The following is a 25872-nucleotide window of genomic DNA, read 5'->3' as shown; positions in this document are numbered from 1 at the left end:
ACCCCAAACATCTCTCTACAACATGGCTTACTGAGGTCAGGACGAAGCTGTGAAAGGAGAGAGCATATTCTAGATGCACTGTGGCGAATCCGCTGCAAACCACGTTGAATGATGTACCTCGAAATATCTACCACACAACCCAGGCAATCAGAGTGGCCATCTAGCCCAGTGTCACGGCTCTCATAGTGACCAGCACTACCTGCCTTGGGGGAACATGCAAAAAAACTCTCCTTATTAGGACCTGCAATAATCTGCTCTGGGAGGAGTTATTCCTTAAAACCCTTTTGTGAGTGAGGGATCCCCTGCTGTGGTTGCTGCTTGGTCCCCAGCACAAGCTCAATCCAGAATCCAGAAGCACCAGCGCTGACTGGAATTATTTAATCATCAGCAGAAGAAAGGGAAGGGAGCCATCCCTGAGTGACTCCCATCAAGCACTGGAATTGGGCTGCCCCGTTGTAATCGGAGTCAAAAATAGCCTTCAATCAATTTCCTTCCCCGGCTCAGTGGGGAGAATGAGAGACACTTTGGGTCTTTTCTAATTAGGAAGTTAGCCACTTCCTGAGCCTGGCATAGCTGTGCTGGAGCTACCTTGCATGTTCTTGTCTCCAAGCAATCAGCTGTGCGATGAATCAGGAGGCTGCCCCTGTGAGGATCCTTCCTCCCATCTCCCCACCAGGCTGCAAGCCCCTGCCACGTTGGCATTCATCAGCACCTGCCTTGGAAAATCAATTCCCATGCAGCAGCTGGTTTCCAATAGGTGCCGGGATGTACGTGGCACATCAGAGCTCAGAGAGGCAGTGTGTGACAATGATTAGAGCAGGACTGGCAGAGTGGGGGTTGGAGACCCTGGGTCCTATTTCTGGCTGTCGCAGGGGTGTGTGAGCGGGGGCCTCGGTGGCCAGGCTCTGGGAAGGAAGTGGGGCCTGGTAATTGGAGCAGAGCACTGTGCCTCAGTGTTTGGCAATAGAAAGACACAGGTGGAGCTGTGCAGAATATCGGTGCGAGCTTCATGGCTCTCACTTGCATCGGGGTTTCTGTCTGAGCTCAGGACAGGTGGGCTCAGGGGTCTTGAGCCCAGTTTCCTGTGACACTGAGGCCAGTTCAGGTTTTTTTTGCAGAGCGGCAACATGGGACTCGGGCCTGCGATCCAAACCAGACCTAATGCAATGGCTTCTGCGGAGCCTAGGTTCATTGGAGACCCCGAAATGCAGCAAGAGGCTGGAGCCAATCCTCCTCAAGATCAGTGTCCTATGATCCTCAGTTCCCAGAAAGTCAGTGTTAGGTGCATTAGGACCTAGCTGCACTCAGGGCCTGGCTGGACTGGGCACTGCACAGACCCACAGTCAGACTCATCCCAGCTCCAAAGAGCTCACAGGCTAAATAGACCAGAGAAAGGAAGAATGATTATCCCTGTGGTACGGGTGGGGAAGTTGACAGCCCATGTCTCACCTGGGGCTGCTGGGTGCTGAGCTGCACACGTAGGAATATCTGCCCCACGTGTGTCAGGCTGAACACCTAACAATGTTGACCCCCCGCAAAGCAGAGGGTGCTTATGTAAATGATAGCATGAGTTTTTAGGACAGGAAGGTGCGGGGGGGGGGGGAGAAGTGGTGCTCCAGGAGGAATTTAAGGACACCGGTTGCAATTCATTTGGCCAGGAGATCAGGGCTAATGCCCTCGTTCATCACTATGGGCTTGTAGCAAACACAGCAGCTGGAAGTTTGGTTTCACAATCTATCTCACGCCAAGCTGGCGCCGGCAGGGGCACAGCCCTGACCACCACTTTGGTGCATTGATTCAATACTGACTGAGTGCCTCCTACTGAAGCAATGCTGCCACCTTTGCTCTTTAGGGAGATCTCCCATCCAACTCCACACCCAGCCCTAGGCTGCTCGGCTTGGAAGAGCCGACAAGATCTCTGCACAAGGTGGTAGGCGCTAAAAACGAAGGTGCAACTGGGAATACATCTGATTCCATCCTGCATCTCTGCAGTGGTGCTGAAAGGAATAGGGGAAATCATTGGCTTTGGGCACTGGCACAAAGCTGGTAGAGAGAGCACATTAAAGTGAAGGACCCACTTTAAAACAGAGATCTGATTTGGAAGGACTATGACTTCAAAATAATATGCCCCCAGGGCACCAGATGGCAAATGTGTTCTTGCCCAGGGAGCTGCACTGGTGCTTCTGATTTGCTGGGGTCAGGTTAGAGCTTCAGGGTGTGTTGCAGAGATGTAAGAGTGATGTAATTTACCAGGAACAATTCTAACAGGTACAGGAGCCCACCTCTTCCCGATAACTTCAAGCCCACTTCCAAAATTGCAGTGCCCTGGTCAGCTCCCACAGAGGCAAGTGAGATGAGCAATGTGCATAGAGTAAATGCCTGCAAGAAGAACACATCCAAAATATGCTCAGCAATAAAAACCCTCTGCGGCAGACTGAGAAGAACCGCAAAGCCCTGGGCTGTGTTGGGTCAGAATACATCTGTGCTTCCCCCTGCAGCCTCAATGAAGCTTCTTCTTAACCTTTGCCAGGTAGTGCCCTGAAGTTGGAGTTTAATCTCTTGTATTATTTCTCTCTCTACTGTAACTGTGGATCTTCTCATTACTCATGTGAGTATCTGTCTTTTTTCTTCATATTACTGAGTTCTTGGCGTCATTGATACTTGTGGTGCAAAGTTCCACCAGTTAATTGTGTTGTGCAAAACTAGGTTCCCTTTGATTAGTTTTCCTTTTATTTTTTATTGGATGTTTCCTTGGAAAGGGGGAATAGGAGCGCCTGACTTACCTGCTCAACCCTACCCCATCTTTTACGGCTCCTGGAAGGATAAAGAGTGATGCACACAAGCAAAACAAACCTGCCACTGACCTGCTGAAACCATCCTGCCCCCATGATGTTTGTTTAGAGGGATGCTGGAGCGGGTATCTGAAAGCACTGAGGCTGGAGAAGGAGAAGAGAACTAGAAAACACAGGATGTGTAGCATGGTTGGACTATCATGATGGTAGAAATCTCTTCCTTCCAAGCATAACAAGATGTTAAATGGACTGTCTTCTGCAGGGGCTGAACCCATCACCTCTTGCTCTAAAAGTGTCTCCTGCTTGAGCTAAACTCCCCAGGTATTTGCTAGTGGATTCATCAACTACTTTGCATGGTCCTGCCACTAGAGGGGGCTAAGAGCTACACTGTGTTAGCAGGGGTAAGACAAAGACCTCTGAACCCTTCCCGAATGTCCACTGGCGACGCCTCGCTAACAGAGCTGCACGAGCAATCTGCTCCAGGCAGCTTTCCCGATGACGTTTGCCTGCGGTCGAGTTTGCAAAGCAGCAGTCATTTTGTGTGAGACATTTCCCAATTGTCTGATAAAAATTTGAAGTAGATTTTCTCCACCACACTGGAGACGACGTCGAAAGCCACGTGCAGTCCAAAATGCACATGGTCTTGTGAAATGGTATTCTTCCCCCTGGAAGAGCAGGTGAGTCCTTGAAAGCCAGCCAGCTTAGTAGAGTAAGCAAAGGGCTGGCAGGGGCAATTCACCCATTCTTAGGCCAGGCTGTGGAAGAGGTGGTCTAACTTTTGCAAGCACTTTGCAGATATTATGGAGCTACCTCTAGGCATCACCACAATCTAACTTAGAAGCCAGGTCCTAAGATTCTCTTTCAAAGATGGGGATACTGAGGCAACAAGCAGCTAAGCGGCCCACTGATGCCAAAGAAAATGACCTCCAACTGACCGAGGACTTGAATTGCTCCCCATCAGCTTTCTGGCCTGGGCTCAGGAGATCAAAATGCAAAGGCTTGATCAAGGAATCCCTGACTCTGTCTGGGCTAGCGTGGCAGGCCCTGGATAGAATCAATGAGTTGATGTAAGATCAAAATCAATGGCAATTTGCAGCTGCCCGTGCTCCTGTAGCCGTCTAGCTGCACCAAGGCAGCTTTATGGCCTCCTTCAGCTTCCTTATCACATTAGCTATGGGGTTTCTTCCTTATTGCATTATAAATTATTTCCAGAAATCAATCTAACACGGCTGCCTTGACAGGGAGGAGGATTGGAACAGACTGTCCCATCTTCTAAAGGCTGGTCGTGACTCCTAGCACTGTGCTCACCCTGAGCTCCTGGGTCCAGCATTCTCCTGAGCCCCAGATGGGGGCAGGAGCCATAAGTGCAGCACAAGGAGAGGCATCCAGTCTGTGCCCCTGCTCAGCGGGCAAACCAAAAGATGGGGAAATGCTTCATTTAAACTCCTTCCAGCTCTCCTGCTTCTCATGGCATCCCTGGCTCTCCTCCTGTGTTTAGATGGAAGACACAAATGCGGAGCGGGGAGCAAGGAAGGTTTATTTTTTCCTCTTTCCCTTAATCCACCCTCCAGTGCTGACCTAAGTTCCCTCTAAGCTGTGTGGCTGCACAGCAGGCTATCAAGGGCCACGCAGGTAGGGAGAGGCACCTCTCCCCTGGCCCCAGGCTGCAGTGGTGAGAGACGGTTGGGGAAAGTCCTCTCTCCCCATTGCAGACACCAGGCAGCTTGTACCCCAAACCTCTGATCCGTGGCCCCACCCCAGAGCCCGCACCACGGGCTGTTGTTCTCAGCCTCCTGCACGCTCTTGTCCCTGCTCAGGGAGACCTTTCTGAAGAGTGATTTGTTCACTTTGCCTTTCGAATGTACTAGATTGCACCCAAGGCTGGATGGGGTGGTGGTTTTGTTGTTTTTTTTTTAAGTCTGGAGCTAAGAGCAAGACCGAGTGCCTGGAAGTTGAAGCTGGAACTACTGAGGCTAGAAATAAGGTGTATAAGTTTAACAAGGAGGGGCATGAACTCTTGGAACTATGTACCTAGGCCCTGGGTGCGTACTCCAGTGCTTGAAGTCTGCAAATTGAGCTTGGGTGTCTCTATTTAAAAAAATAAAAAACGTGCTGTAGCTTCGCCACTGGTGATGGGCTTGATGCAGGTAGTGCTTAAAGGGAGGGGGCTGCAGCCCAGCCAAAAAAAAAAATATTAAGCCAGGGTGGCTTTAAGCAGTGTTTAACCAAAACTTCTGCTGCCACGTTAGGCTAGTCCTCTCCTCCCCCGTGTGCTTTCTCAGACCACTCTAAGCACTGGCTGTAGGAATCCCTGGTGCAGTTCTCCAGCCTGTTAGGTGAGGGGTGAGACTAGATGAGCAGAGTGATTCCTTTAGGCCTTGCAATCTACGACTCACTGAATCCCCTCCACCCTAAATCTTCTCTACTTTATCCCACCCTGCCCCCTGTAGTACAGCCCTGCTCTGCCCCTCATCTCCCTGAGAACAAAACCGGGGCTCAGACCGGGTGTCTGTGCAAAGCCTCAGGCAGAAGGGAATCGGGTTCCTTCCTAAAACAACAATGGAAAAAAAATCTAGAGTAAAATCTCCAGGGCCTGAGTAACTGTTGCTGTACTTGCCTGGGCCTCAGCAGGGGATTCAAGCCAGAGTCTATTTAGTACCATTACAAATAGAGGAAAATGCAAGTTTGTCTCTGCAGCAAGAGCCCCCCTTTTGCCATGTACACAGGCACACATGCTGACCTGCTCACCCATGCACTCAAGTATGGACAGGCCGACACACACAGACAAACATGCACACAAGTACACCCGGTGCCGTACACCCCTCCCAACAGAGGTGTGTAAACTGACATGCACCCTACACACCTGTGCATGTATGCATGGCCACCCACGCTCCCATGCACAGACACACAAGCAGAGACCCCCCCCCCCGCAGTCCAGCCTGTGCAGTGCACTTGCAGGGGGCTGAGGGATGCCCCTGTGGCATTTGTCCCTCTCCCAGGGAGTTGCAGCAGCCGGGAGGCTGGAGGGGTCCGGCTGGGCTCCTCTCTCCAGGGCGCTTTAGCATCCCAGGCTGCAGAAAGTTCAGGGGCTCTTCCCCCCCCCCCACGGCAGAGTTCCGCGCCGCGCGGGGTGCAGGGTGCACGCGGGGAGCCGATGCAGCGGGATGTGAGAGGCATCACAATGGAGAGCGAGCGAGCGCAGGGGCGAGCGGTGTTCGCGCTACCGCAGAGCGGGGAGGAGGCGCGGGGGGTGGGGGGGGCGATGCATCGGCGGGCTGGCCGGGCGCGGGAGCCCAAGTCCCGCAGTGCTCCGGAAGGCAGCGGCCGCGGTACCTGCCCGGTAAGCCGGGACCCCCAGAGCATGAGAGCGCGGCGCTTGCCTGCTGTCCGGGGAGTGGGGTCCGGGCCGGGGAAGCCCCCACCCCCGCGTGAAGTGCAGCCAGCTGGGGGGGGGAGGGGGGCACGGGCTGCAGTGGAAGTTTGAGGGCACCAGGCGCTGCGGGGCTCCCGGCCCCGAGGTGCTCCCCTGGGACGGGACGGGGGGTGCCCGGCCGCGGGGCAGCTCTGCCCTGGCCAACCTGGGCTCGGGAGGGGGCTGCCCGGCGCAGCTTTAGCTCCGGAGCCGCCAGCCTAGCGGCTGGGGCGATCCCGGCCAGCGGAGGCTGCCTGGGGCAGGAGCAAGTCAGTGGAATTAGTCCGGATTTACACCAGGGTAACCTGGCCCCTAATGCTCACTGGGGCTCTGCCCCTGTCCCCGATTCAACTGAACTTGGAACCACTCCTGGTCCTGCACCAGCCCCTGGGTGAGCCCCATCCCCACCTGGCTCCCCCAGCCAAGGCGAACAGCCCCTGGCAAAGGGCAGGCTGGGAGCCAGGGGCTTTCTGCCCCCACCTGCCCCTGTTTTCAGTGCTTTGCCCCAGCCCCTGACAAATGCTTTGTCCTGACGGCTGTGCGCTGCTGAGCTGGGCTGGGGTAAGGGACCCTCGACGTTTCCCTTGGGGGTGACCCAGTGGCAGCAGGGGAAGAGCTTTGGGCCAGGACCCCCTCTCAGCCAGAAGCCGTTGACAGGCTGCTGCTGAGTATCCTTTGCATTGAAATAAAAACCACGTCCCCCTGCATCTTTCTGTCTCCCCATGGCACTTCCCTGGCCCCTCGCTGGAGCCATCGGAGCACCTGGCGATCATTAGTGCATTTTTCCTGGAAAGCCCAGCAGTGCCATGGGCCCCAATTTATACGCAGGGGGGCACGGGGGGCTGAGGTCCAATGAGACTAAGGGCACCTCTGCGCTGTAAGAAAACACCCACCGCAGCGAATCTCAGAGCCGGGCTCCAGCCCCAGCGGGAATGTCTCTGCTGCTATTTTTAGTGCCATGGCATGAGCCGGAGTCTGTAGACCTGGCCCTGGGACTTGCTGCCATGGCTTTGGGGGGGTTTCTTTGTTTTGTTTTTTGCAGCATAGACATACCCTCAAGAGACTTGACCAAGGTCACACAGTGAGTCTGTTGCAGAGTAGAGAAGTGAGATCCTCTGGGTCACAGGTTAGGGACCTAGCTACTGGGCCATCCTTTCTTTACAAGTTTTAACAAATCCATGCAAGTCCCCAGCGATTCTCCCCCACACCCCATGTTATAAATGGGGAAACCGAGACACAAAAGGGCTTTGCCCGACATCTAAGAGCAACTCAGTATCAGAGACAGGAATAGTGCTGTCCCCTGATTTAAGCACCAGGCTACACTCCTGGAGTGAGGCTTGTTTTCAGTTTATCCTACCCTCCCACACTTTTGGGCTCCTTTCCACCTATCTCCCCATCAGCCCCCATTCCTCCTTCATAACCCCTGGACTCCCTCCACCACAATACCCCCACCCACCACACACAGCCTGTTACGCCTGCTGCAGACCCACCGCCCCCAACCAGGCAACAAGAATCTCTAAGGGGGAGCACAGATTCCTCCTTTCCTGCTGGAGGGGAGAGCAGTGGGCCTGGTTGTGCCCAGCACACCCCCCCTTCAAAGCTGTGCAATGCCCCCTAGAGCATGGACAGTCCCAGTTCAGAGGGACCCAGCAGCCTCATGGTTAGATCAGGCTGAGGTGAGGCAGCTAGGGCCAGAGAGAGGGTGTCAGGGAAGAGGGAGGTCTAGTGGTGTTCACTGTAGGGTTGTGACCTGATTGAGAGTGCAGTGGAGTCTCCATGTACTCAGTACCCTTCTGTCATTGCCTCTTATGCTGTCCCATGCTCCATTTTAGCCTCCTTACCTCCACCTGCCCTTCCCCTCCTTGGACCAGACACTGATCTCATTCACCCTGGTGTAAGTCCAGAAAAACTGCCCTGGTTTCAATGCAGTTACCTTTGGAAATATGCAGCGGTCGGTGAGCTCCAGCCCCTCTCTCGGCTCTCATGTAACGTGATGCCCTTTGTTGGGGCATTAACAGCAGAGTCGAACCTGGGACCTCTGATTGTATAACCATGAGCCTCTACCACCTGAGCTAAAAGAGCCCTTGCAGCTTGAAAGTTGTAGCAGACTCCTCAACCTTCATGTGGCCCGGCCACCACTAGGAAGGGAGACGTAATTTCATGTTAAGGAAACACTGGTTGTACAGTATTTATGACCTAGTGGACAGAGGACCGGACGAGAACTCAGGAGTCATAGCTTTTCCCAGCTCTGCCACTGACCTGCTGGGTGACCTTGGGCAACTCACGTCACCGCCCCATGCCTCAGTTTCCCCAGATGTAAAATGAGGATAATGATACTGACCTGCTTTGTAAAGCACTTTGAAATCTACTGATGAAAAGTGTTATATAAGAGCTAAGATTTAATTATATTATTATTATTTACAGCAATCGTTTAAATCTATATCGCTCTGGCATCTTCCCCCTGGAAGATCCCAGCGTGGTTCACCAGACCTTGGTGTCTGATACTCACAGCCACTTTGTACCCTATGCCAATATACAGCAGGATCATGTGATTCAAAATGGGGTAGGCAGTGCTCTCCCCACATACTTCGAGCATCCTCTACTGACAAATGGGTCACATCACCTACCACTGACATGCAGCCACCTTTGAGGTGGGACACAGCTTCTTTTCAACAGCACACTACTGTACAGTTTGAGACAGGAAGTGAAGAATAATCCAGTATTCCACTGAAACTGGGGACAGGAGGTGGGGGGAAATCCTTTTAGAACATCAGCAGTGGGACACAGAGGCAAAGTGAGGTGAATGGGGTGCAGCCTGAGAGGTGAAGGGAGGGGCGGTCTTTGAGGTCCTGTGTTAGGGCTGGAGCCAGCCAAGCATGTTGGGTTATCAGGTATGTTTGGTGCAAGTGTCATTGGTCACTTTTTGTCTATTGGAAAGGCAGAGGTTCAGGCACCTGTCTAAACATTGATTGGGAATTTCCCATCAAAATGTTTTTTCAACAGAAAATACAGTTTCTACAAAGTCAAAATTTTCTGCAGGCAAATTTCAATTTTGTCAAAATTATTCAATTGTCTGTTGGGAAAATCTAAACAAAATATTTTGTTTCAGGTCAGGCCAACCGGATCGAAAGACTTCGGTTTGTCGAACGGAATCGAAACATTTAATTTCAAGTCCGCTTGACATTAACCTGTGTTTGCCTGAGCTGCCATAATACGTTTTGAGAACTCTAATCTGGGTGCCTCTTGTCTCCATTCTCCTTTATGGGTCAGGCTACTTGGCTGGACTACATCTCCCATGATGCACCACAATTTTGCTTCTGGTTGAACCAACGTGGTGCATCATGGAAAATGTAGTTCGAACAGGGATTCCTGCCCTTAGAGGAGAATGGGAGCATGAGGCATGCAAACTACTATTTCCATGAGTAGGAAGTTACCAAATTCACGTCTGTGAAAAACGTGTCATGGACTGTGAAATATGATCTTCTCTGTGAAATCTGGTATTTCATGTACTTTTACCTTTGTGACAGACCCAGGCCAGTGGGGTACAGGAGTCTGGTAGAGGGCAAATATACTAGTCACTGGATGAGTAGTTTTCTGTTCCCTGAGTGACCAGAGCAGAGGCTGCACTAGAGTAATCAGGAACCTGCTAGAACCAATTAAGGCAGACAGGCTAAGTAGAACCCCTGCAGCCAATCAAGGCAGGCTAATCAGGGCACTTGGGTTTAAAAAGGAGCTCACTCCAGCCAGGGAGGGGGGAGCCAGAGGAGAGGAAGTGTGTGAGAGGAGCTGGGAGCAAGAGGCACAAGATGCTGAGAGTAAGAGGATGTGCTGCTGGAGGACTAAGGAGTACAAGTGTTATCAGACACCAGGAGGAAGGTCCTGTGGTGAGGATAAAGAAGGTGTTTCGAGGAGGCCATGGGAAGTAGCCCAGGGAGCTGTAGCTGTCATGCAGCTGTTACTGGAGACACTATAGACAGCTGCAATCCACAGGGCCCTGGGCTGGAACCTGGAGTAGAGGGCGGGCCTGGGTTCCCCCCAAACCTCCCAACTCCTGATCAGACACAGGAGAAGTTGACCCAGACTGTGGTGAGCAAATCTGCCAAATAAGCGCAGGACCCACCAAGGTAGAGGAGGAACTTTGTCACACCTTATACTATACAGCTGTCACAGGGGAGACCAGCGTTTCTCAAATTGGGGGTCCTGACTCAAAATAGGGTCATGTTGGCAGGGGGAGGTATTGCAAGGTTATTGTAAGGGGAGTCACAATATTGCCATTCTTCCATCTCCACTGCCTTCAGAGCTGGGAGGCCAGGGAGCACCAGCTGCTGGCCAGGCACCCAGCTCTGAAGGCAGCACCCCGCCAGATGTTGGTCCTGCTTTGAGCGGGGGATTGGACTAGATGACCTCCTGAGATCAATTCCAACCCTAATATTCTATGATTCTAACAGCAGCACAGAAGTAAGAGTGGCAATACCATACCATTCCACCCTTCTGTGCTGCTGCCTTCAGAGCTGGGTCAGGACCCCTACAGTAACAACACCGTGACATTTCAGATTTAAATTTCTGAAATTGTGAAATAACGATTTTTAAAATCCTATGACCATGAAACTGACCACAATGGACTGTGAATTTAGTAGGGTGATTCAGTAGCATGGTAAGGGGATGATGACCCAGATGAATGTCAAACTAACCTGAAGCCAAATATTTCATTCTGGGAATGTTGAAATGTTTCCTTTTGATCAGAAAGGTCAAAATGTTTCATTTAATCACATCACAAAAAATGTTGATAGTTTGCTGAAATATCAGAATTTTCCACAGGATGGGAATTCTGATTTTCCAGCAGATCTGCTGATAACCCAGGGTGCAGCAGGGTTTGGGATCCACAGAGAGGACTGGGAAGTGCAATCAGGAGTGCCCTCAGGCGCATTGGAAGGAGAGGTGTGAGCGTGGAGTCGGTTTTGCTGGGATTGGGCTCTGATACGCCACTGAAAGGGACTCAAAGCAGGACGGGCTCAGGTCTGCAGGGGAGGAGGCTTATTAGCATATTGGGTGGGCAGCTCACAGAGTGGGGAGGGGAGGTTAATGTGGAGCAGACTCAGTCATGCACCAGGAGGATGGCAAATATATGTGGCAGGGGGCAGGTACATAGATGGGTGGATTCTCGCACACAAGAGGGCAGTCAGCAGTAGTATGGGTCGTAGTGTGCTGGGGCTGTGGGTTCAAATCCTGTACTAAGTCTCTCAAGTGATTTTTAAAGCCAGACACTGTGCAGACATGCTGCCCTGCAGTAAAGGGTCAATTGGAAGCTTGACTAGAGGTCCACTCTTTTTCTCTGACTGTCTCTGCAAAGCAGTGACTCTTCCGGTGTTTACAGCTTCCACCCAGGAACAGCCTATTTCTGCTGCCCTCCTGGGGGGGTGCGCAGCTGGTCATTAGAAGTCATCCACAGCCTCTGCTGGACCAGTCTGCACCCCAGCTACCACGTCAGATTCTGTTTCATGGGGGCCATGCAGCCGAAGGATCTCCTAAGGTCACCAGAAGAGAGGCGCTGGATATAAACACCCCCAGACTCTGAGCATGGAGGGGGAACGGGCGGCTTTGGAACCCAGAGGTGGATTGGAATTTTGCAGCTGACTCCTGCTTTTGTAATGGACCCAACAGAATGGTCTCCCCCCACCATCTGAATATACCCAGATCTGGATCAGAACCCAAGTTTGTCTCTTAGCCCATCTGGTACTTTGCAGTGTTAATAACATGGGCGAGAAGCACAAGTGGCATACAGTATCTGGATTACACTGGGAAATCCACCGCTGGAGTGAATTTAGAGCAAGCCAAACACTCACACCCTGCTTAGAGCTAAACAGCCATCACAACGCCTTCATCCAGGACGCTGCAGAGGGGGCTCGCCAGGGACTGAGCAGACCTAGCAAACCAAGGTGCCCCCACACGCAGTTCAAGCCAGAGAGTCAGGAACCACAGGGAAATCTTTGTCGGTGAGCTAAGATTCCTTTGCAATGGCACAAAGTCCTGGATGGAGGCACCGAGAGGTACAATGATAATATGATAGAGACCTAGAAAGAGATTCTGATCTCTTACATGTGCTTCCAGCTGCAGTATGAGCCAGAACTTAGCACTTCTGTAGCGCTTAATCTGTTCAGGAAAGTGCTCGGTAAACCTTCACTTACCCTCATGGCCCCCCTGGGAGGTAGGTAAGTATCACTGTCTCTGTTTTGCCGTGGAGGAAACAGGCACAGAGAGAAGTGACTGGTCCAGTTAAACTGGGACAGTCAGGAGAAGAATTCCCAGGTCTGTTGTTTAAACCACTAGACCCAACTGCCTCTTGAGAACTCCTTCCCTGCATCCCAGACTTCAGGTCAAACCTCAAAGCAGAGCCAAACATTCTGGAGTTTCTTGGGTTAATTTCTCCCTTCCTCCCAGCAGTGGCGGCTCCAGGTACCAGTACTCCAAATGCGTGTCTAGGGCAGCAAGCCACGGGGGGTGCCCTGCCAGTCCCTGCAAGGGCGGCAGTCAGGCAGCCTTCGGCGGCTTGCCAGCGGCAGCTCTGCCAGTCCCGTGGATTCGGTGGCAATTCAGCGGCGGGTACGCCGCAGCCACAGGACTGGTGGACCTCCCGCAGGCAAGCCGCCAAATCCGCGGGACCAGGGACCTCCCACAGGCAAGCCACCGAAGGCTGCCTGACTGCTGTTCTTGGGACAGCAAAAAAGCTAGAGCCGCCCCTGCCTCCCAGGAGGTTATTTCTCATTTTTGTTGCATGTCTTTGCACTCTTGTATTTTCAGCTGACATTTATCATTCTGGCCCGTGGGGCAGCAAGTGCAGGTAGGACTGAATGCTCACCTGAGTTCAGGTCAGAACTTCCACTGACCTCGGAATGTTTGCCTAGAGATCAAAGTGGGAATCTGGCCTGTACGTACTAAATATTTAGGGCCTCATCCCATTCCCATTCAAATCAATGGCAAAATCCCATGATTCAATGGGGCAGGTCCAAGTCCTTCATTCTCATAACTATTTGTTACTCACATTTATCATCACTCCGTGGGGAAAAAGTCTCGCCACTAGCACTGTCCTTGCTCTTTGTTTCTCTTCTTTCTCTGTCCTCCTCCTCATCTCCAGCTTTATGTCTTGTCTTCTGAATTCCCTGCCCTGCGGCACTTCCCACTCACGTGGGCCGTGGCCCTCTGCCCCTTTAATAAAATGTGCAGCAGCTTAGAATCATAGAATCTCAGGGTTGGAAGGGACCTCAGGAGGTCATCTAGTCCAACCCCCTGCTCAAAGCAGGACCAATCCCCAACTAAATCATCCCAGCCAGGGCTTTGTCAAGCCTGACCTTAAAAACCTCTAAGGAAGGAGATTCCACCACCTCCCTAGGTGACCCATTCCAGTTCTTCACCACCCTCCTAGTGAAAAAGTTTTTCCTAATGTCCAACCTAAACCTCCCCCTCTGCAACTTGAGACCATTACTCCTTGTTCTGTCATCTTTTACCACTGAGAACAGTCTAGATCCATCCTCTTTGGAACCCCCTTTCAGGTAGTTGAAAGCAGCTATCAAATCCCCCCTCATTCTTCTCTTCTGCAGGCTAAACAATCTCAGTCCCCTCAGCCTCTCCTCGTAAGTCGTGTGCTCCAGCCCCCTAATCATTTTTGTTGCCCTCCGCTGGACTCTCTCCAATTTGTCCACATCCTTCTTGTAGTGTGGGGCCCAAAACTGGACACAGTACTCCAAATGAGGCCTCACCAGTGCTGAATAGAGGGGAATGATCACATCCCTCGATCTGCTGGAAATGCCCCTACTTATACAACCCAAAATGCCATTAGCCTTCTTGGCAACAAGGGCACACTGTTGACTCATATTCAGCTTTTCGTCTACCGTAACCCCTAGGTCCTTTTCTGCAGAACTGCTGCCCAGCCATTCGGTCCCTAGTCTGTAGCAGTGCATGGGATTCTTCCGTCCTAAGTGCAGGACTCTGCACTTGTCCTTGTTGAACCTCATCATATTTCTTTTGGCCCAATCCTCTAATTTGTCTAGGTCCCTCTGTATCCTATCCCTACCCCCCAGCGTATCAACCACTCCTCCCAGTTTAGTGTCATCTGCAAACTTGCTAAGGGTGCAGTCCACACCATCCTCCAGATCGTTAATGAAGATATTGAACAAAACCGGCCCCAGCACCGACCCTTGGGGCACTCCACTTGAACGATGACATTTAAAGTGAACGATGACATTTAAAGTGTCACCATTAGAACTGGGCGAGGGGGTTTTGGTCCAAGCATTATTTTCAATGAGAAGCTTTTTGGCAGGAAATTTTCCTTCTTCAAGTGATTGCTTGTGTCGATTCCAAGTAGGAGTGTGTGCGCCGCGTGCACAGTTACCAGAAGGTTTTTCCCCTAGCAGTATCCGTCGGGTCAGCTGTGGAGCCCCCTGGAGTCATGCCTTCATGGCTGTGTATATAGGTCCCTGCAGACCCACTGCCTCTTCAGTTCCTTCTTACCGCCCGTGACGGTCGTTGGAGCAGCTTCTCTCTTGCGGACAGCAAGTGATCCCCTAGTGGACTTTCTTTCATTGTTATCTGTAAATAGTTAAAATCTTATAGTTAGTGTAAATAGTGTAGTTGGTTTAGAGAAGTTTCAGTTGGGGTCCACCACCCAGCCATGACGTTTCCCCTCCCCGGGTACTGAGGGATGCCTTGGTCTCAGGGGTTCAAACCACGTGGGTCCTGTCTGAAGTGCTTGGAACAGGCACATCAAAGAGATAAGTGCAAAATCTGCAGAGGCTTCAAACTAAGGACCAAAACAGAGGGACTTTAGGTTGAAACTGCTCCTTATGGAGTCAGCCCTTCATCCCCAGCTGGCCCAGGTGGCATCCGACCGCAAGCCCGGCACTTCAGTGCAGAGTGCGCTGGCCTCGGTAAGGGAGGCCATGGCGCGGAGAAAAGACTCTGGCTTTAAGGACCCTTGGCACCGCCATTCCCCGGTGCTGAAGACTCCTCGTGTGAGTGCCTGGCACCGCTCCCATTTGCCAGTGCCACACAAGAAGAAGAGGATGGACAGAGGGCACTCTCTCACTAAAGTAGTGGAGTGAGCAGGCACTAGGGGTGTGTGTTCCACATCGGGACACACTGCTCCGGCTCCAACTCTGCCGGCACCGTTGACTCCGGCCTCGTGGGGAGGTCCGGCGAATCTGGTTCTTGTGGACTCCCCAGTGCAGGAGTGTTGGGAGGAGGGCATAGACCTTCCTTCTACGCCGGACACCTTTGAGGCGGCTAGGGACCTTCTCGCAATGACACCGCAGAGAGGCACCGTGCCCTCAAGAGGCAAGTCGGCAATGATGCGGCACCACTTGACTTCACCTCAGCGCCACTCCCCAGCGCCGTCTCAGTCCACTCCGCCCTGGCCGCCAAGGTTGCGGTATTCATTGGTCTCGGCGGCGGAGCTGTACACCTCTGGGCAGAGCCGGTACTGCTCGAGGCAAGAAGGGCAGCCACTACCCGTGATGTCCTGGCCTCTGCAGTGGCAGGTGCTGGCTCAATGGCCCTACTGGACACTGTGGGCCTAGCACCAAGCCCAAGGGCCGGGGTCCAGATCCCTGTCGGTGGCTTCAGAGGGTTGGGTCCCTCCATCATCGACTTCAGTAGTCCAGGAACCTCTGCACTGGTACTGGTACCAAGAGAGGCGCGGGCCCGGAACCAGCACAGTCCCCAGCACCACACAAGGTGTCTCGATGCAGGAGGATCCCCGTGAACCAGAGGGGCAGGAAGACCCATTGCCCCCACAGGCATTGTCCTCATCCTCCCTGGATGAAGCGGTGGTGGGCACTTCCACCACACTGCCTGACACGCACACCAGGGCACACCAGGAGCTGCTCAGGAGGGTAGCTCAAAACCTAAGCATGCAGGCGGAAAAGGTCTCGGAGAAGACAGACCCCTATGGCGTACATTCTGGTCCCTGAGGGTCCTTCAAAGGTGCCTTTGCCCCTCATTAAAACTATCAGGAACACCACTAAGGTGCTGTGACAAACACCCACCTCTCTTCCCCCCATGGCGAAAGGGGTAGAGAGGAAATATTTTGTGTCATCCAAGAGGTATGAGCACATGTTTACCCACCCTTAACCAAGTACTCCGGTGGTGGAGGTGGCCAACTAGAAAGAAAGACAGGGACAGCTGGGGCCGATCCCTAAGTCCAAAGAGGCAAAGAAGCTGGATCTCTTGGGTAGGAAAGTGTATTCTATTGGGGGGGCTCCAGCTTCGCATAGCCAACCAGCCGGCAGGCCTGAACCTCAATAGCTACAATTCCCGGAACACATTGTCCAAGTTCCAGAAACTACTACTGGTGGACTCCTGCTGCAAATTTGTGGCTGTCCTGGAGGCAGGACGGGTCATGAGGACCTCCTTACAGGCCTCCCTGGACTCAGCGGAATCAGTGACTCAGACTATGGCAACCGCGATAGCCATGAGATGCATCTCATGGCTTCAAGTCTTGGGACTCCCGTATGAAGTCCAAAACACCATCCAAGACTTGCCTTTTGACTGTTCAGGACTCTTTTCAGAGCACTCAGACACTGGGTTCCAAAGCCTGAAGGATTCACGGGCAACCCTTAAGTCCCTGGGGCTTCATACACCAGCCCCCCAGAGAAAGCCCTTCAAGCCACAACCTGCCCCTCACTTCTACTCAGCTCCTCCCAGGCAGGACTATAACAGGAAGCAAGGCAGGAGTAAAAGGAGGAAGCCCTCTCAGTCCTCCTCTAGTCAGGTCCAGGGTGCAGTAAAGCAGCCCTCAGCCTCTAAGCCCAACTTTTGAAGGTGCGCCCAGGCCACGTCAGCACTGGTTCACCACGCTGCTGGACCTGTCGGTAGACAGCTCTGCCCATGGTCCCGGACTTGGTCACACAGGACCATGTCTGCCTCCAGCAATCCAATCTAGAGTCTCTCCAACTCATGGCATGGAAACTCCATGGCTAAACCCATTAGAACCTGTGTGCACTGACTCGGCACCAGAGGTCTCCTCGGCAACAGAAAACCATCCACTTGGGCCACTTATCTGGCTAAGTGGAAGAGGTTTTCGATTTGGCCTGTGCAGAAGGGCACTCCTCCATTGCAGTTATCGATTCCCTTCATCCTGGACTATTTACTTCACATAAAACAGCAGGGCCTAGTGGTACTGTCGATAAAGATGCAGCTGGCCACTATTTCGGTTTTCCATCCCGGCTCAGCTGGACAGTCAGTATTTGCTATCCCCATGGTTGGCTGCTTCCTCAAAGGGCTACATAGACTGTACCCACAAGTAAGGCGGCTGATTCCCCCATGGGATCTCAACCTGGTGCTCTCGAGCCTCCCTTCGAGCCCCTAGCAACATGCTCTCTACTTTGCCTTTCTTGGAAGGTGGCATCCTAGTGGCTATAACAACAGCCAGGTCATCTGAGCTCAAGGCCCTGATGTCCAAGCCCCCTTATACTGTGTTTTCTAAAGACAAGGTGCAGTTGCGGCCACACCGAGCTTTCTTCCCCTGAGGTAGTTTTGCAATTTCACGCAACTCAGGACATTTTTCTTCCAGTGTTTCCCCCCCCTAAGCTGTATGCAAATAACTGGGAATGCTCCAGTCCCTGGATGTCAGATGAGCGTTAACCTTTTACATTGAGTGGACAAAGCCGTTTCAGGAATCGACGCAGCTCTTCATTGTGATTGCTGAGCGGACGAAGGGGGTCCTGGTGTCGTCCCAAAGGATCTCTTCGTGGATCACGGCTTGTATCAGGGCGTGCTACTACCCAGCAAAGGTACTGGCCGCAGCATTAACAGTGCACTCCACAAGAGCACAAACTTCGCCTGCAGCATTCCTGGCACCAGTTCCTATTCAAGACATCTGCAAGGCAGCGACGTGTTTGTCTAATCACACCTTTACGTCGCACAGGCTAGAGACGATGCTGCATTTGGCAGAGCAGTCCTGCAGTCTGCAACTCGGTGAACTCCAACCCCTCCTCCTAGGGACTGCTTGGGAGTCTCCCAGTTGGAATTGACATGAGAAATCACTCGAAGAAAAAAAAAAAAGGGTTACATATCTTTCCTAACTGTTGTTCTTCGAGATGTGTAGCTCTCGTCCATTCCAAGACCCACCCACCTCCCCTCTGTCGGAGTATCCGGCAAGAAGGAACTGAAGAGGCAGTGGGCTGGCAGGGACCTATATACACCGCCATGAAGGCACCACTCTAGGGGGTTCCACAGCCGACCCGAAGGGTACGGCTAGGGGGAAAACCTTCTGACAACTGTGCACGTGGCACGCTCGCACCTACTTGGCATGGACATGAGCAACACATCTCAAAGAACAACAGTTACAAAAGGCAGGTAACTGGGGTTTTTGGTTGAAATTTTTCGTTTTTCATGGAAAAACCAACGTTTTTTGGTAGTAATTTTCAGTAGGATTGAAATGAACTGATTTTTTTCTCCCATTTGATTTTGGTTAAAAAAGAATCTGTTGTTGAAAATGGAAAATTTTCACTGAAAGCCACAAGTTTTTACTGAGAAATGGTCTTTGGCAACTGGAACCCCGTAGACATCAAAGTCCACACCCAGTAAGATAAAAGGGTTGAAGGTCAGGAGAGTTTTCGCATCACGGTCATCAAGTCAAGCAGATGCCACAGCCTGCTACATTCACATCACATCAAAGTGCTTTTTTGCAACCGTGAGAGCTAATACTTACATTTAGATGAAAGCTGAGATTCTGTCCGATCTGAAAATGCCTTTGGGGCGGCTGTGTAAATACATCAGGTTGGTCAGGTGTTTGTCTGCGCTGGTTCAGTGTGATGAAAGCTTCTCTCGAAGTCTTAGGGAGATCACCTCTCATTGGATGCATGGTGTTGTGTGTCTCATAGCAGTGGCCCCAAAGGGGCTTCAGTTCAGTTTGATCAGACAAGTGTCATGAAAGGGCAGAAGTACAAGAGACAGGGAGAGGGAGGGGAGCCCTGCACTCACTTCCAAAGCAAGGCTGTCCAGGATGGAAAACACGTTCCTCCTGCACCAGGCTGGCATGTGGAGTGAGAAAGCAGCTTCCCCCATGTCTGTCCTCACTCCCACAGCCCTGCACAGGGGCATCCACGAGAACCCTGCAGGAGTTCCCTTTGGTGTCTCTTTAAACGCATGCACCAGAGGGGGAAGAACAGCGCAGCACTGGGAACTGAACCAGGATCTCCCCAACTACTGCCATAAGCACTGCACCGGGCTTCTTCCCCATCAAGGGTGAGATGCTCAAGGGAGCTCCTCTGAGATGGGTCTGTGGGAGTTAGGCATCTAAATACAGTTTAGGATCTGGGCCTTAGCCTCTCTGTGCTGAGTTTCTCTCCTGTACAACAGGGACAATAGCATTGCCCTGCCTCATGGTGTGGAGGAGGGAGTTGAGGCTAAATGTGGTGACGATTGTGAGGTGCTCAGATTCTGTGATAATGGGATCCAGAGAAGCGCCTACACAGATGCACCTGTGAAACTGTCTCTCACCTCTCAGAGTAGCAGCCATGTTAGTCTATATCCGCAAAAAGAACAAGAGTACTTGTGGCACCTTAGAGACTAACACATTTATTTGAGCATAAGTTTTCGTGGGCTACAGCTCACTTCATCGGATGCATGCAGTGGAAAATACAGTAGGAAGATATATACACAGAGAACATGAAATGATGGGTGTTACCATACACACTCTAACGAGAGTGATCAGTTAAGGTGAGCTATTACCAGCAGGAGAGGAAAACTTTTTTACCACTACAAAAAGTTTTTTTTCTTTCCTGCTGGTAATAGCTCACCTTATGTGATCACTCTCGTTAGAGTGTGTATGGTAACACCCATTGTTTCATGTTCTCTGTGTGTGTATATATTTCCTACTGTATTTTCCACTGCATGCATCCGATGAAGTGGGCCGTAGCCCACGAAAGCTTATGCTCAAATAAATGTTAGTCTCTAAGGTGCCACAAGTACTCCTGTTCTCTCACCTCTGTGCATCCGCTTAGCTTCCAGCTTCAGTCCTCCTGCAGGGTAGGCACAAGACCTCCCCCTCTGCTCGCAGTAGCCAGAAATGCTGGCCGGTTCAAGTCACTCTTGGGCCAGGAGGGGCACAATGTAGAAATACGGCTGAGGATCTGTCAGAATGAAACTTTACAAGCCTGGAAACTTTGGTGAAATAAGTGCTCCTAATAACCAAGGGATGGGAAGTTGGGACCCAGAGCAGGGGTGCTCATTTGGTCTGCTGTCATGGCAACCCAAGTCCTTGGGCAACGCCAGCCTGGTTTGAAGTGGTGTTGAGTGCCAGCAACTGCTATTGACTCCCATGGGGGCTCAGCACCTGAGAATCAGCCCCCTCTTAGCTAGCTTTTCAAAAATGCTCAGCACCTGCAGTTGTGCATCCAGATCCCAAACCTGCTGCGCGGCCTGATGTGAGCAGCAGGCTCTGCTGCTTGGAGAGGTGGGAAGGGAGGGCTGCAGGTTAGCATTGGCAGAGCTGAGCGTGGGGAACCAAGGGCGCTGCAGGTTCGGACTGAAAGACATCAGCAGAGCTGTGGTGGGGAGCCAAGGAGTGGCACAGCAGCCAGGTGCTGGTCCTCTGCATGGGTTGAATTTCACTCCAAATAATCCATTTCCATTAATGCTGCTACCAGGAAACCCATTTGCCAGACTATCTGCAGGAAGCAAATAGACGCTGGGCATGAATGCTGGGAAACCAGTGTGCCCGGGGGCTTGGCAGTGCCCAGCTCACCAATCCAAAGCCTTTCCTGAGAGCCCTCTTGCTACTGCCTCTAGTTTGTTCTCAGCCAGTCCTGCTTGTGACACTCCCTGAAAGTCTCTGCTGGCTCCAGCAGCAGGAAAAGTGAGCTGACCTTGACCGTTCGGCAGCAGCTGCTGCGGGAGGAGTGGAGGGGTGTAGCTAGACCCACTGATTCTCTGCAGAGCCTCGTAAAGCCCTTTCCAGGGCCCCCATGTACACAGGCTTCTGCCCAGCATGACTCGTGGAGAGTGGCCCCAGCATCCAGTCCCTTCACTGGGTGGAGAAGGATGGTCTTTTGGCTAATGCACATGACTGAACAACCAGGAGCTCTGGCTCTTGTTGCTGACTTGTGGTGTGACCTTGGGCAAGTTACTTCCCCTCTCTGTGCCTCAGTTTCCCCACTGTTACAATGATACCTCCCTCCTGGGTGGGGCGGGGGGTACATGAGCTTGGATTCATTCATGCTTGCAAAGTGCTTTGAGACCTTTGGTGGGAGGAGCTAGCGAAGCGCGAAGAAGGACGGGCGCATCCCAGCCAGGGCTTCTCTGTGCCTTAGCTGTGCGGTTAACAGGGAAGCGACATTAGCCTCAGCCACGCGGTGGGCCAGATCCTTTGGTCTGTTCGCTCCCTCAGCTGGAACTGGCTCTCAGAGCAGCCATCTAAGGTGGCCATCCTACAGCAAAAAAACTTTAGGACCAGACTTCAAAGAGAAACTGCTGAGCTCCAGTTCATCTGCAAATTTAACACCATCAGTTTAGGAGTAAACAAAGACTGTGAATGGCTTGCCAATTACAGAACCAGTTTCTCCTTCCTTGGTTTTCACACCTCAGCTGCTGGAACAGGGCCTCATCCTCCCTGATTGATCTAACCTCGTTATCTCTAGCTTGCTTATATATACACACCTGCCCCTGGAAATTTCCACTGCTTGCATCCGAAGAAGTGGGTATTCACCCATGAAAGCTCATGCTGCAAAACGTCTGTTAGTCTATAAGGTGCCACAGGATTCTTTGCTGCTTCTACAGAACCAGACTAACACGGCTACCCCTCTGATACTTGACACCATGCAAGGCACTGCATTTAGCCGTATGGAGTGGAAATCCATCAACCTCATGAAGAAACTTGCACAAATACAGACGGATATCATCTTCCTTTCCAAATGTAAATGGATGGACATCATACCTAATGGACTAAAGGTAAAAAATCCACTGCTATCTACATACTACACAGACCACAGTGAGAGATTATGCCGTACTCTATCTAAGAAACTGAGGAACCACCTGATCAGCATCCTATACAGCAAACAGGAAAACATCAAAAAAGAGCTCTCCAACCTAGAGACTCTCATCAATAACCAAACTTCCATACAAACGGACTTCACTAAAATAAGACAGGAGATCTACATTACCCACTTCACCTCTCTAAAAAGGAAAAAGGACTGTAAGCTGTCTAAACTCCTACCTGCCACATGGGGCCACAACCGTGATACCCCTAACCCACCCAGCAATATCATCAATCTATCCAGCCACACTCAGCCCAGAAGAACAGTCTGTCCTATCTCGGGGACTTTCTTTCTGCCCTGCCACCCCCATCAACATGATACAGTTCTGCGGCGATCTGGAAGCCTACTTTTGCCGTCTCCGACTCAAAGAATATTTCCAGGACAACACTGAACAGCACACTGATACACAGTTACCCTCCCACCAACAGCACAAGAAGAACTACTCCACATGGACTCCTCCTGAGGGTCGAAATGACAGTCTGGACCTATACATTGAATGCTTTCGCCGACGTGCACAGGCAGAAATTGTGGAAAAACAACATCGCTTGCCTCACAACCTAAGTCGTGCAGAACGCAATGCCATCCACAGCCTCAGAAACCATCCTGACATTATAATCAAAGAGGCTGATAAAGGAGGTGCTGTTGTCATCATGAACAGGTCTGACTACCAAAAGGAGGCCGCCAGACAACTCTCCAATACCAAATTTTACAGGCTACTTCCCTCAGATCCCACTGAGGAATACACTAAGAAACTGCACCATCTACTCAGGACACTCCCTACACTAACACCGGAACAAATCAACATACCCTTAGAACCCCGACCAGGGTTATTCTATCTACTACCCAAGATCCACAAATCCGGAAATCCTGGACGCCCCATCATCTCTGGCATTGGAACTCTCACTGAAGGACTGTCTGGATATGTGGACTCTCTACTCAGACCCTATGTTACCAGCACTCCCAGCTATCTCCGTGACACCACTGATTTCCTGAGGAAACTACAATGCATTGGTGACCTTCCAGAAAACACCATCCTAGCCACCATGGATGTAGAGGCTCTCTACACCAACATCCCACACGCCGATGGAATACAAGCTGTCAGGAACAGTATCCCTGATGATGCCACAGCACAACTGGTTGCTGAGCTCTGTGCCTTTATCCTCACACACAACTACTTCAAATTTAATGACAATATATATCTCCAGATCAGTGGCACCGCTATGGGCACCCGCATGGCCCCACAATATGCCAATATTTTTATGGCTGACCTGGAACAACACTTCCTCAGCTCCCGTCCACTCACGCCCCTTCTCTACCTACGCTACATCGATGACATCTTCATCATCTGGACCCATGGGAAGGAGACTCTGGAAAAATTCCACCATGATTTCAACAGCTTCCACCCCTCCATCAACCTCAGCCTGGACCTATCTACACGGGAGGTCCACTTCCTAGACACCACGGTGCAAATAAGTGGTGGTCACATTAACACCACCCTATACCGAAAACCTACCGACCGCTATGCCTACCTTCATGCCTCCAGCTTCCATCCCGGGCACACCACAAGATCCATTGTCTACAGCCAAGCACTGAGGTACAACCGTATCTGCTCTAACCCCGCAGACAGAGACCAACACCTAGAAAATCTCCACCAAGCATTCTCAAGACTACAGTACCCACACGAGGAAATAAGGAAACAGATCAACAGAGCCAGATGTGTACCCAGAAGCCTCCTACTGCAAGACATACCCAAGAAAGAAACCAACAGGATTCCACTGGCCATCACATACAGTCCCCAGCTCAAACCCCTCCAACGCATCATCAGGGATCTACAACCCATCCTGGACAATGATCCCACACTTTCACAGGCCTTGGGTGGCAGGCCAGTCCTCGCCCACAGACAACCTGCCAACCTGAAGCATATTCTCACCAACAACTGCACACCGCACCATAGTAACTCTAGCTCAGGAACCAACCCATGCAACAAACCTTGATGCCAACTCTGCCCACATATCTACACCAGCAACACCATCACAGGACCTAACCAGATCAGCCACACCATCACCGGTTCATTCACCTGCGCGTCCACCAATGTAATATATGCCATCATATGCCAGCAATGCCCCTCTGCTATGTACATCGGCCAAACTGGACAGTCTCTAAGGAAAAGGATAAATGGACACAAATCAGACATTAGGAATGGCAATATACAAAAACCTGTAGGAGAACACTTCAACCTCCCTGGCCACACAATAGCAGATTTTAAGGTGGCCATCCTACAGCAAAAAAACTTTAGGACCAGACTTCAAAGAGAAACTGCTGAGCTCCAGTTCATCTGCAAATTTAACACCATCAGTTTAGGACTAAACAAAGACTGTGAATGGCTTGCCAATTACAGAACCAGTTTCTCCTCCCTTGGTTTTCACACCTCAGCTGCTGGAACAGGGCCTCATCCTCCCTGATTGATCTAACCTCGTTATCTCTAGCTTGCTTATATATACACACCTGCCCCTGGAAATTTCCACTGCTTGCATCCGAAGAAGTGGGTATTCACCCACGAAAGCTCATGCTGCAAAACGTCTGTTAGTCTATAAGGTGCCACAGGATTCTTTGCTGCTTCTCAGAGCAGCGTTGCTCTAGCCCAGGGGTCGGCAGCCTTTCAGAAGTGCTGTGCCGAGTCTTCATTTATTCACTCTGATTTAAGGTTCCGTGTGCCAGTCATACATTTTAACTTTTTTACAAGGTCTCTTTCTATAAGTCTATAATATATAACTAAACTATTGTTGTATGTAAAGTAAATAAGGTTTTTAAAATGTTTAAGAAGCTTCATTTAAAATTAAATTAAAATGCTGAGCCCCCCGGACCAGTGGCCTGGACTCAGGCAGTGTGAGTGCCACTGAAAATCAGCTCGTGTGCTGCCTTTGGCACATGTGCCATAGGTTGCCTACCCCTGCTCTAGCTCTACCCGTAGCCCAGTCCAGCTGGAAGAAATGAATCCTTTCAAAGCTGAAAGTAAGTGTGACACAGGCTTAACCCTGACTCTTAACCAGAACTGGTGGACAAGGGACGAGCCTTTCTGCAGTTCAATGAAATGTGACTCATCCTGCTGGGCTGTTGCCATGGCCTGTGATGGCTGCTGCTGTGCCCCAGGGGTCACTCGGAGCAGGCAGCCTGGTGCCCCCCCCCCTTTCCTTTGCCTTGCTGCTGAGTTTTGTGCATCTCCATGCCATGCCATGCCCCTCTGGTGTTAGGGGCAGGGTGTATGGTCACATGGGCATTTATAGTTCATAGAAGATTAGGGTTGGAAGGGACCTCAGAAGGTCATCTAGTCCAACCCCCTGCTCAAAGCAGGACCAATCCCCAGACAGACTTTTGCTCCAGTTCCCTAAATGGCCCCCTCAAGGATTGAACTCACAACCCTGGGTTTAGCAGGCCAATGCTCAAACCACTAAGCTATCCCTCCCCCACCACATCACACATGGAGCTGCCCAAAACCCGACAGCCATGAACCTAAGATCCAGCTTGACTGTCTGCTCAGCAGTGGGCCAGCCCCTGTGACTGACGCCCTCTGTCCCCAGCAACAGATTGTTTTGGCACTGGACACTAGGAGCCAGAGCTGGATTCTGACAGGGGCGCTGGA

General features: G+C 51.5%; 1 protein-coding gene across 1 annotated transcript in view; it reads left to right on the top strand.

Moving 5' to 3' along the window:
- SYT2 (synaptotagmin 2) overlaps nucleotides 1–25872 on the top strand; it is a 227814-nt gene that overhangs the window by 101900 nt on the left and 100042 nt on the right. The gene's annotated exons all lie outside the window — the stretch shown is intronic.

This window comes from Mauremys mutica, chromosome 4 (genome assembly GCF_020497125.1).
Source record: "Mauremys mutica isolate MM-2020 ecotype Southern chromosome 4, ASM2049712v1, whole genome shotgun sequence".
Lineage (NCBI taxonomy): Eukaryota > Metazoa > Chordata > Testudines > Geoemydidae > Mauremys > Mauremys mutica.
Note: the sequence above shows the minus strand (reverse complement) of the source record. Positions and strands in the feature narration are given on the sequence as shown.